We start from the raw sequence: 13,124 nt of genomic DNA, 5'->3' as shown, positions 1-13,124 counted from the left end.
CAGCCCCTCTTACTCTCTCGGTCTAAAGCCACCAGCCGCTCCAGATCTCTCCACATCATTGTCTCTGCCTCTGGCGTCACTGCTTCTCTAGGTAGGGTTCCGCTCTCCACTTTTCTCCCATGATGGTCCCAGGGACCTCTGCTCCTAGACTGCAAAGTCAATCACTCCCCACCTTTTGCTACAAAATGTCTACCTTTACATCACCAATGCTCACAATCAGTCCTGATAACAATTATTCACTGTTGTATCACAAGAGAGCTATCTGCATCAGCCCCACTCAGACAGATTGGATATTACTCAGTGGAGATTCTATCTTTCACCATGGATCTAGGCTCCCTCTTGAAAGCTTGTAAGCTAGTCACTTCTTGCTTTTTTAAGTCGTCTCCCCCCCCATTTTGGGTAGCCAGTGTCCAAGTTGCCCATCCCTCTCTACTCTGTGTATGGAAGGGGTGGGTATGATCCTTGCTGTAAAGGTTTGTTCCTTCTTTTGAGCTACTCCATCCATAGGTGTAGGCCAAGTTCATCAAATTGTATCAGATTGCTCTTTTTTTCCTCTTCTTTCTTCTTCTGGTTGCACTGTGATCATCCAGTCATCGAAGCCAGTTCAAGTGGGTATTATCTGCAAGTGTGGGTGTTCTTGTGCGTATGCCCTCTTTTCTTATCAGCTGGATGCTTTACTCTCTACTCTAGTCCTCTGTGGCTATGTCACTGACTCTGGACTCAAGAGTCCCCAGGTCTTGCCACACTGCTGGCCAACCAGGTCTCCAAGTGGGATCACAAGAGTCTATTGAATGTTGTAAGGGCTTAGCTAGCAGCTTCATTGCTGTTTTCCCTCACTTCCCCTTATCAGTGCCAAACGTGGTCACCACAGTGCATTATTTTTTATTTTAATTTTTTTTGTTTCATACATTGCTAGCATGGTTTTGTTTTTGTTTTTGTTTCTGTTTTGTGAACTGATTGATAGTTTACAGGGAGAACGTTGGCTTTACACCATTGTTTCATTGCAATGATTACAATCTTCTCCATACACTATTATTCAACAGTATTTGCTTCCATCCCCTCTGTTTTTCTTTTTTTTGGGGTGGGAGGGGGTGGGGAGATGTGCACACAACCACTCAGAAATATATGATAATTTAAACAACCAAAGGGCACATTCTGCAAGCCTGCTTCCTGGTCGCCTGCACGCAGTCCCTCTCTTTCCATGAATGTAGAGTCCTCAGCTGCTCCCTCTCTCATCTCTGCCTCCATCTCTGGTGTTGCTGCTTCTCTGGACAGGGTCCTACATTCTTCTTGTGCTCTTCTCCCTTGATGGCCCCAGAGTCGTTAGTTTCTGGACTGTAAGATTAACTACTCCCTTGTTTTTGTTACAAAACTTATACCTTTACAGTGGTGACATTCGCAGTTAGTCATAATAACAATTACTCATTTTTTATTCATAAGAATCTTATCCCAATCTCTTTTCCCCAGACCCATCTAGACAAGATGAAAACTATTCAGTGGGGACTTGATCTTCCCCCATACACTCTTAAACTAAACACCCGTTTTTGTTTTTTTTTAATGTTTTATTTTGAATTATGTGATAGTTTACATTAGTTTTACATTCATCCTATCATATATCATTTCATTGCCATGGTTACAATCCCCTCCGTGCATCATCAACCAACCAAAGGGTATACCCTGCAAGCCTGCTCCCGAGTCATCAGCACACAGCCCCTCTCCCTCTCTGGGTCTAAAGTCCCCAGCTGCTCCATGGCTCTACATCATCGTCTCTGCCTCTATCTCTGGCGTCACTGCTTCTCTGGGTAGGGTCCCACTCTCTGCTTTTCCTAAACTCCCTCTTGAAACCTTGTAAGCCAGTCACTTCGTGCCTTTATCACCCCCCTCATTTTAGGCAGCCAGTGTCTAAGTTGCCCATTCCTATTGATCCTGTATACAAAGGGGATAGCATTGATAGTTGATGTGAAGACTCCTTCCCTCTCTGTTGGTATTTTGAGCTACTGCATACATGAGTATAGGTCAAGCTCATCAGATTGTAGAAATTTACCTTCATTTTCTGTATCCAAAAAAAAATTTTTTTTTTTCATCTTCTTCTAGTCCAGATCTGATTATCAAGCCATCGTGGCTAGGTCAAATGGGTACTAAGTTTGGGTGTTATTGTGCATATCCCCTCACTTCATATCAGCTGGATGCTCACTCTCAGCCCTAGCCCCCTATGGCTATGTCCTTGTCCATGGGCTCAGGAGTCCCCAGGTCTCACCACACTTTGGACCAACCAGACCTTTTCTTCTCTCAGGTCAACGGGAGTCAATGGAACGTGGTTGAACTCAGCCCATTTCTTCATAGCTGCCTTTCCCTTTCTTCTACTCACTAGTAGACCAATGTGTTCGGCAGCAAGCTTACATGCCTGCTCAGGTGTTCCCTTTGAGTTTCATTCTTGGGGGGGTGGGGGTATGTCCTGAAGGAACTTGATTGTTTGCTTTGATGTCTTCCCGGCGAATGACTTGCTTTTTCTTGTAGTAGTCAATCACACTGCCATTTTTGTATTATTATTTATTTTTTTTTTCTGCATATCTTTCTTTGAAGATGTATCGTCTGTTACTCTGTTACAGGCTGGTCTGCTTGTCCTTGCTGGAGGGACTGTTCCACCTCAGAAGGTTCTGGATGGGTTTGAGGATTCCACCTAAGGTCCTATACACTGCAAAGGCTCCTAAAGAGGCCTGTTTCACTGGGCTAGTTGTAGAACCTCTTTTAGGTATTTCAATCAGTTATAGACTGAAGATGGGCTTACAAGTTTTCTGTAATTGTGTTTCCCGATGTTCCTTTCTATTCCACTCAAGTGTCTATTTTCAATAGTAGACAAGGGAAACCAATATTCATAAGACCGTCAAGCATCTCAATATTATTTTCCCCTTCTGACTATGCCTCGATCCCTGTATCATAGAGCTCTGTTGTTCCAAGGTTGAGCATGCATCACTATTTACCTGTGTCCTATTTAGCCCATAGAATGCATTATTTTGCCATCAGAAAAAAATTTTGTTTTCCTTTGGAGGATAAATGAAAACCTCCTGGAGTGATTTTTTTACCCACTTTCCTTTCAGTATATCATCCTGCTTTCATTTTATGTTACCATGATAAAATATGCCTTGAATGCGTTGCTGCTTTGCAATATTGTTTATTTTTTTAATTGGATTATTTGACATGACCCTAAAATTTTAAGTTGTAACTCGCCATATGATACTTTTTGGATATAATATTCTACCTAACAGTATCAGACATCTGAATATTTTGCAATTATTGTGTTACCTATTTTATTATTATTTTTAAACTGGTTTGGTTTCAACTTCTTGTAGTGTACTTAGAAGGGAATTATAGCACGATATTGTTGAGCTAAAGTTATATTCAAAATTTCCTTTAGTAAAAATGGAAGTGAAAAAAATTTTTTTTTTCTTACTCCCAATCTATGTCATGTTTATTCATTTTTTGTATTGTATATTTTATATTTTAGCAATGATTACTACTTTTGTAGGGAGTCAGATCAGAGTTTTTAAGTTGTTAAAGAATATATATATAATAAATACACTTTATCATCTGTTTAAAAATCCCTCCAAATTCTGAATTCTGTGACATATTTGACCACAAGAACTTTGGCAAAGGGACTGTTAAACCTGCATTAATTTGCATTCACTCCATGTTTCATGATAGAAAATACCCAGTATCTTACGCTGAGGTAGAATTTCAGTAAGATGCTAATACATTTCTTTTTCTTCTTATCTAAATAGTATATCTATCAAGAGGCACTTTAATCTGTGTCCATTCAACAGTTGTTGGAAGCTTTTCTGTTCTTTCTTTGTTTTAACATGCAGTTAGTAAACCTGGTCCTGTGTGCTCCACTGTGGTCCCAGAAGCATTATATTAGGATGCTTGAGATGGAAAATGTTTCAGGTAACTTGGGAAAATCTGAGTGCATCAAATGGTCTGTATTCCTTTGGGCATATATAATTTTGCCATTGCACATGGTAACTTCATGCCAAAGTACTTTTTAAAAATTAAAAATAAAAGAATGTGTGTTTAAAGTCTCTGTTTTAGTTCCCTTAACTTTCTTAGATTTTTAAAAAGACTTCATTGCCAAAATCTTTATTCCTATTCTGTCTTATTTTTTGCCTCTAGTTTTTTGTGGTGGCTCAGTAGAATAAGCACTGGACTGAAAGCCACAAGGTTGGTGGTTCAAGCCCACTAGATGTTCTGTGGGAGAAATATGAGACTTTCTGCTTTCACAAAGATTTACAGCCTTGGAAACTGTATCCAGGGTCGCTATGAGTCAGAATCAACTGAATGGCGTTTAATAACAACAAGTTTCTCTTCCCATCTTCTCTGATTTTTTTCCTTTTCTTGTCTTCCATTTTCTCCTTTCCTTCCCTTTCTCTCTTCCCCATATCCTCCATCCCCATTTCTTAAAAAAGTAATACTATTTAAGAAGAGAAACTTAAAATTGTGGTATTCTGTATTGGAAATGAGTCCTGCTTGCTAGAAAGGTGATAAATAATTGGTATAGCCTACTGTGTGGCGCTGTAGGATAAGCATTGGACTGTTCACTGCGAAATTGGTGGTACAGACCCACCAGCCATTCCTTGGAAACCCTATACAGGGTTGGTATGAGTCTGAACCGGCATGACACCACTAACAACAACAATTTCTCTAAAGAGGACTTTGCTATTGGGCAGTGATTATTGTATTATTGTATAGTGATTACTATAGGGATAGTGTGTTATGCATACTTAGCCTCTTTACTCTTTTCATCCTTAAACACTAAAGGGTAATGTGGATTGTACCTTACTGATTACTCATGATGCATGCTTTTTAAGCTCTGGTTTTGAGTCCACCAAGATACAAAGCATTTTAAGGTATAGATTATAATATGAGTATGTGAGCTACGTAAATAATCATTATTTTGTACAACAAAGGTAAAATTTAGGAATTGTATGGTTAGGTTATATGTACTTGCATTGTCCTCCCAAAATACTGTATTTCTATTGTTGTTGTTGATGTTAAGTGCAGTCAAGTCACATAGATCATATTTTATATTATTGCTGTGCTGTGGGTTAATGCACTGGACTACAAAGTCGGTTTGAACCGCAAGGTTGATGGTTCAAGCTTACTAGCTGCTCCTTGCTCTGATCAGAACCAACTCAACGGCACTTAACAACAAACAACAACAACCTATATAGATGGCAAGATTATCGTTGTCTTGTTTGACATTTGTATTTTCTGTTTTAGGCACTTACTAGGTCTCTAATGATTACTTATTTATTGAATGAGTGGATTAATTTTTTTAATTAGGAAGTATCTAACATAGAAGCATCTGCCTCTCCCAATAAGATGTTTGTCATCATTAAAAATATGAATTTTAAATAGATTCTTAAACTGGTGGCTCATAGCCCTCAGTTCAACTTCAGCACCTGTTTATCTCCAGTAACTTTTCCAGAACTACTGCCTTCACCATACCCCCCTCCATGATGACGGCAAATAGACTAGCAAGCCTTTCTGTGTCCTTTCCAATGCTGTCTGGAATCGGTTCAGTGACCACTTGTTTCAGTCATTGGTCTTGAAACCATCATGCCTATTGGGTCATGATTTCCATCATTTTCTTCTGGATTTGATAGACCTGTTGGTGCTGAGCATAAGATAACTTCCTAATCTGGTTGTTGAATTTTTTAGTAAAGCCAGTACAGAACAGGCAAAGCTAATAACCATTGGTAGTCTTGACATCAACATGAGTTTCAGTCATGGTCTGCCATTTTTTAACCATGGAGCACATTTTGTCACTGGTAAGATCCATGCCATGGAAGTTGGTCAGGCAGTTTTCGCCCTGAACATCCTTAGTAATTAACTTAAAGTTTGTGAATGCAACTTCATTATTCTGCAGACCAGTAAGGCTCACTTAAAAAACACAACCCTTGAGGTGATCAGATGCAATTTTGGTTCTTTGAGTCCTTGTGACTAGTGTTTTCCCGATGTTTCTTATATTGAACATAGCTGACATTTTCCCATCATACCACTTTTTCTTAGAAAATGGATCTACCACTGTCTTCTTGGCTCCTTTTTTTTTTTTTTTTTTTTTTTTGCCACCTTTTATAAGGTGCTTGTTCTTGTCGACTGCCATCATTTGACTCAGAAAGCCGAAAGAATAACATGAAAAAAATCTTAATTAAGTATTTTCTGAAACAAAATGCTCAATCCAAACCAATTTAGTTTGCATTGCTCTATTTTTCAGAGAAAAATTTCAAACAAATAAATAAGTCTCAATTTAAATATAGTAATAAAAACAATCTAACAGTCTTACTCAGGCTTAAAAATGGAAGCAAACTGTATAGAAAGATTTAAAAAGTGTCAGAAGTTGTAATTAAATGAATTTATAGGCTGATTAGGGTTTGTTTTTAAAGGAAATAAATTCTTAATTATGTTTTTTTTTTTTTTTTTTAGCATTTCTGTTACGGGTTTCTTATAGAATATTTTTATATTAGGTAAGCAGTTTTTACCTTTTTCATAATTTACATACTGTGAAATCCACTCTCTTCACAGTTAAGATACAGAAGAGTTTTGTCACCCCCAAATTTCTTCTTTTAATCTCTTTGTAATCAATTATGTCCCCCTCCCCCATCCTTAGCAACTACAATCTGTTTTCTGTTCTGATAATTGTGCCTTTTCTTGAATTAGATATAAGGAGTTCGGGTAGCGAATTGGGCTACAAAACTCAAGGTCAGCAGTTCCAAACTACCAGCTGTTCCACGGGAGAAAGATGAGGCGTTCTGCTCCCATAAAGGTTTATAGCCTCGGGAACCCTGCACAGGGTCGCTATGAGTCGGAACTGACTCCACGGCACATAAAAACAACAACAACAAGAATTAGATATAAATGAAATCTTGTGTTATGTAACCTTTTGAATCTGGCTTCTTTCACTTAGCACAATGCTATAGAGAGTTAGCCATGTTGTAAGGTGTGTCAGTTGTTATGTGCCGTGGAGTCAGTTCCAACTCATAGGGACCCTGTGCAGCGTTTCTGAGGCTGTAAATCTTTAAGGGAGCAGAAAGCCTCATCTTTCTCCTGCGGAACAGCTGGTAGTTTCGAACTGCTGACCTTGCGGTTCGCAGCCTGATTCGTAACCACTACGCTACCAGAGCTCAGTAGTTTCTTTTTATTGCTTTTCATTGTATGGCTTATATCTCAGCATGTTTATCCATTCACCACTTGAAGCACTTGTTTTCTGTTTTCTTAATTTCCTAGTGGTGTTGTATAAAAATACCAAAAGTGGTTGACTTTAATGAAAATAAATTTATTTTGTCACAGTTCTGGAGGCAAGAAATCTAAATTCTGGGAGTATGCTCCTGAAGAAAGATGTTGCAGTCTATCTTAGAATCCCTATGAGGTAGTTCTACTCTGTATAGGGTCACTATGAGTGGAAATTGACTTGAGGACAGTGGATTTGGATTTATGATACTGGTGGGTGGTGGTGGTGGTTGTTTTGCCACCCAGTTGGTTTCGAATCATAGTGACCCTGTATAGGGCTTCCGAGGCTGTAAATCTTTATGGGAGCAGAAAGTTTCATCTTTTCTTGCCAAGTGACTGCAACTGCTGACCTTGCTATTGTTAGCAGCCCAGCTTGTAATCAATCCATTACACTACCAGGGCTCCTTAATAAGGGAACGTCTGTCCCATTAAGCCAGTCATATACTAAAAGGTAAAAAAAGACCAAGAAAAGGATCCCCCCTCCCCCCTTTTTAAAAAATTTTTTTTTATTTGTTTCAGCTGCTAGTCTCTGCTGACAATTCTTGGCCTTCCTGGGCTTGAAGAGGCATCTTCCTCTGTTTGCTTTCCCCTTGTGTGTTTGTCTTCCCTTTTGTCTGTTTTTCTTTTTTTAAAAAATACCACAGAGAAGGGATTGCATTTAGAACCCACCTGACTTCAGTATGGCTTAATTAATGTAACAAAAGAATAACCTTGTTTTCAAAATGGGTCATATTCACAGATATAAAGGTTAGGATTTTATGAGTCTTTTTTGGGGTGTACAATTTAATCCATAAAACCAGTTTTTTGTGATGATGAATAAAACTGCCACAGACATTTTTGTACAATTCTTTTGTAAATTAAAATTCTCATTTTATTGGACAAATTCTAGGATTGAGATTGTTATACATGTATGTATAATTTTATCAGAAGCTCTCAAGTGTTTCCAGAGCAGCTGTATTAGTTTGTATTCCTACCAGCAGTTCCAGTTATAAGCAATTCTTATAATTTATGTTGGTTTGTTAGTGTGATTGCATACCAGCAATATCATGACAGCAACGTAATTCTGAATATAATATTTTTAGTGCTGTCGACCTATCAACTAGAGATAGTCCCTTAGGGGAGCCACATTTTTCAGTGAAGGCAATCTGCAGTATGCCATGAATCTGTTCTTTCTAGTTCAGGTAACATGGTCTTTTGCTGTGTAAGAAAAACTAGACTCAACCCTGGTGCTCATATTGAGGATTAAGGTATCTTTGGATCAATTCTCTGTCTACCTTACAGCAGTATTATTGTTGCTTTTAAGTGCCATCGAGTGGGTTCCTACTTATAGCAACCCTGTATAGGGTCAGTGGGTTTGAACCACCGACCTTGTTTAACAGTCCAGTGTTTAACAGACTCTACTTTCAGGCAGTAGCATCTTAACTTTAGGGAAGGATTCTCTTTATTTGGGCTGGGCAAAAGGAAATCCTGTCTTTGAAGATGTGGTTTTATATTCATCCTGTTTATATCACCCATTACATATTTCATTTTAGAATTTCGTAGTTGTAAACTTGATTGTTTGTGGTTTATTCTCAGTCACATTATTAAGTCCTTTCTATAGTAAAGGAGCTCTGGTAGCGTAGTGGTTACAAGTCAGGCTGCCAGCCTCAAGGTCAGCAGTTCGAAACTACCAGTGGTTCTGCGGGAGAAAGATGAGGTGTTCTGCTCCTGTAATGATTTACAGCCTCGGAAACCCTGTACAGGGCCACTATGAGTCGGAACCGACTCCAAGGTACTTAACAACAACAACATAGTAAGAGTTACGGAGCTCTGGTAGTGTAGTGGTTACAAATTGGGCTGTGAACCGCAAGGTCAGCAGTTGGCAATTACCAGCTGTTCTGCGGGAGAAAGATGAGGCTTTCTGCTCTTGTAAAGATTTACAGCCTCGGAAACCCTGTACGGGGCTGCTATGAGTCGGAATCGACTCCACAGCACATAATAACAACATAATTAAGAGTTGGTGATATTAGCTTTACAGTTAAAATCCCTAAGCTTCAATACCCTTGAATGGACCTTTAAAATTTTTGATCTTTGTACTAGACTATTTGTTGTTTTATAGGTATTTGAGGGGTTTCAGAAAGTTTGTAGAAAATAGATTTAAAAGTTAATGGAATTTTCCATGAACTTTTTGAAGGCCGCTTGTAGGACATTTATGTTATTTGTCATCATTACATATGTTGTTAAGTTGAGTTGGTTTTGACTCACAGTGACCTTGTATAGGGTTTCTGGGAGCAACTGGTGGGTTTGACCATTGACCTTGAGGTTAGCAGTCCATTGCTTATCCTGGAACAATGCACCAGGAATACGTATATATATATATTTGTAAGTTAGCAAATTAAAAACAGTAGTTAAGGAGAAGGAATATAACTTTGTTATGAGAACTATATCACTCTCTTCAAGTTGATTTCATCTCATAGTGTCCCCATAGTAGTAGAACTGCTTCTTAGGGTTTCTAAGACTGTAAATCTTTATGAGCAAGAGCAGATAGCTTCATCTTTTTCCTGTGGGGGAGTGTCTGGTGGATCTGAGCTGCCGACCTTGTAGTTACCAGCCCTATGCTTAACACCTCAATGTAAAGTAGGCAAGAATCTTTACTTCTGGACTAATAAACATCATGATAAATAAAGAAAAGAATGAAGTTGTCAAGGATTTAATTTTGCTTGGATCCACCATCAGTGCTCATGAAAGCAGCAACCAAGAAACCAAATAATAACATATTGGGCACATCTGCAGCAAAATACTTTCACTTTAAACCATGGAAGAAACACCTGGCAATCTGCTTCTGTAAAAATTACAGCCTTGGAAACAGTTCTACTCTGTCACTTGGGGTCACCGTGAGTCAAAATTAACTTAATGGCATGCAACAACCACCTCTGTCACAGTATTTGGGCAAAATGAATGTGAAAGCAGTTCTGATGAATAAATTAGACTACACCCATATCATGGACTTTTTGATGATGTTCTTCCTTCATTCCTATATGAAATAATCCCCAAGATGGATTTAGTGAGGGGAAAAAAGCAAAGTAAGTACAGAACAGTATGTTAGAACACACATCTACAACTAGAACATTCTAAGTTTCGAAAAAAAACCTGGCTTTGCCTGTGTAGATGAGGTTAAGGACTAGGGATAGGAGGAATGACAGGAAAGAAAAAAGATCTTTTTTTAAGGAGCAAAGATGTCTCTTTGAGGACTAAGGTGAGTCTGATCCTAGCTGTGGTATTTTCAGTCACCTCATAATACATGTGACAGCTGAAGACGAGTTGATGTATTTGAATTACGGTTTTCCATGAAGAATTTTGAAGTCCTGGTGTGGTACCATAGGATAACCACTCGACCTTAAGGTCAGTGGTTCAAACTCACCAGCTGATCCTCGGAAAGCCTGTACAAGTTGGAACCAACTTGATGGCACACAACAGCAGCAACAATAATGAAGAATTTTGCTAATCTATCTTGAAAGAAATATAGCCAGAATTCTGTGAGAAGCAAGAATGATGAGACTTTTTTTTTTTTTTTTTTTTGCACGTTTTGGTTTCCTTTTATTATTTCAAAATAAGGACAACATTGTTGATACACAGTTTTAGAAAACAAGTTTTTTTTTTTTAAGTTTTTATTGTGAATTATGTGATAGTTTACATGGGAGAACATTAGCTTTAAATTCATCCTGTCATACTTTGTTTCATTGCAATGATTACAATCCCTTCCCTGCATAATCAAAAAAACAAAGGGTACACCCCGCAAGCCTCCATCTCGGCTGCCAGCACACAGCCCCTCTCCCTCACTGAGTACACAGTCCCCAGCTGCATCATCATCTCTGCCCCCATCTCTGATGTCACTCCTTCTCTGGGTAGGGTCCCGCATTCCACTCCTCTCCCTTAACAGTCCCCTCCTTTTGTTAACAAAAATGTCTACCTGTACATTTTCAACTCTCACAGTCAGTCCTGATACCAATTATTCACTATTGAATCACAAGAGTCTTACCCCCATCACCTTTCATCAGCCCCGTCCAGGCAGATTGGAAACCACTCAGTAGAGATTCTACCTCCCTCGGCACCCTCTGAAACTAGGCTCCCTCTTTTATGTATACTTTTTATCCTATCCCCCACACCTTTTATCAATCCAACCCAGACAGGTTGGAAACAACTCAGTGGAGATTCTACTTTTCCCCATACTCTCTGGAACTAGGTTCCCTATTGAAAGCTTGTAAGCCAGTCACTCCTTGCCTTTGTAGCCCCCCATTTTGGTTAGACATTGTCTAAGTTCCCCATCCTTGTCAACCCTGTGTATCAAGGGGGTGGGAATGATTCTCATTATAAAGATTTGTTCTCTCCTTTGTCATACTGCATCCACAAGCATAGGTCAAGTTCATCCAATTGTAGTGTGTTACTGTCTTTCTCCCCCCCCAACCCCTTCTTCCTCTAGTCATGTTCTTATCATCCAGCCATTGATGCCAGGTCAAATGAGTACTATCTGCAAGTGTGGGTGTTCTTGTAACTATTCCCTCACTTCATATCAGTTGGACGCTTCACACTCTGCTCTAGTTCTCTGGGGCCATGTCCCTGCCCCTGGGTCCAGGAGTTCCCAGGTCTCGTTATACTGCTGGTTAGCCAGGTCTCAATCCAGGCTAACAGGAGTCTATTGAATGTGGTTGGACTTAGCTCACAACTCCATTGCTGTTTTTCCTCCATTTCCCCTTATCAGTGACCAACGTGGTCAGCAGCAAGACCACATGCCTGCTTATGTTTCAGTCTTGGAAGGGGGGCGGTCACCTTGAGGGAACCTGACCACTTGCCTTGATGGCTTCCAGGGGAACAACTTGCTTGTTCTTATAGTAGTCAGTTGGATTGCTGTTGTTGTTTTTAATTTTTCCTGCTAGTCTGGTAGTGTAGTGGTTACAAAACAGGCTGCGAACTTTAAGGTCAGCGGTTCAAAACTACCAGCTGCTCTGTGGGAGAAAGATGAGGCTTTCTACTCCCGTAAAGATTTACACCCTCGGAAACCCTGTACAGGATCGCTATGGGTCGGAACCGACTCAATGGCACTCAACAACAACAACAGTCTTTCTTTCAAGAAGTATCTTCTGTTCTTCTAGCTGCTCTGGACTGCTTTGCTTGTCCTTTCAAGTGGAAATTTCCCACCTCGGGAGATTCTGGATGGGGATCAGGATTTCACCTATGGTCTTATGCAATGCAAAGGTGCTGCAGGGAGCCTCTTTCACTGGGCAAGTTCTAGCCCCATTTTAGGTATTCCAGTCAGTTATAGGCTGAAGATGGACTTACAGCTTTTCTATGGTGATGTTTCTGGCTATTCCTTTCTCTCCCCTTCATGTGTGTATATTACAATAGGAGATAAGGGAAACCAAGATTCAAAAGACAGCCAAGCATCTTAACATCATTTCCCCACTTTTACCCATTCAAACCATGCCTCCATCTTTGTATCCTCAAGCCCTGTTGTTCCACAGTTGTGCTTACATCGCTATTTGCCTTTGTCCAATTTAGGCTATGTATACCTGCCTAGCTATTCTCTCATCTGCTTGCTGTTTCCTTTCCCCTTCCCCTTCTAGTGTATGCCCCCACTTCCAGTACCCAAACTATCCTGTGTCTATTCCCTCCCCTTACCCCACCCATTCACCCTGGTAATCACCAATAAAAAATTTTTACCCCCCTTACAATGTGGTTGCTTTTTCTTAATGTTTTACAATAATGGTCCTGTACTGTATTTCTCCTTTTGTGACTGACTGATTTCACTCAGCATAATGTTCTCAAGGTTCATCTATGTTATGTGGTGGCTTGCTGCTTCCTTG

The 13,124-nt window shown here is 39.6% G+C and overlaps 1 pseudogene; it reads right to left on the bottom strand.

Moving 5' to 3' along the window:
* Nucleotides 1-6,160, bottom strand: part of LOC102827451 — a 19,514-nt pseudogene extending 13,354 nt beyond the window's left edge.
* Nucleotides 6,161-13,124: the final 6,964 nt, after the last annotated feature.

Source organism: Chrysochloris asiatica, unplaced genomic scaffold (genome assembly GCF_000296735.1).
Source record: "Chrysochloris asiatica unplaced genomic scaffold, ChrAsi1.0 scaffold00171, whole genome shotgun sequence".
NCBI classification, from domain to species: Eukaryota; Metazoa; Chordata; class Mammalia; order Afrosoricida; family Chrysochloridae; genus Chrysochloris; species Chrysochloris asiatica.
This window is presented reverse-complemented; position numbering and strand designations above follow the sequence as displayed.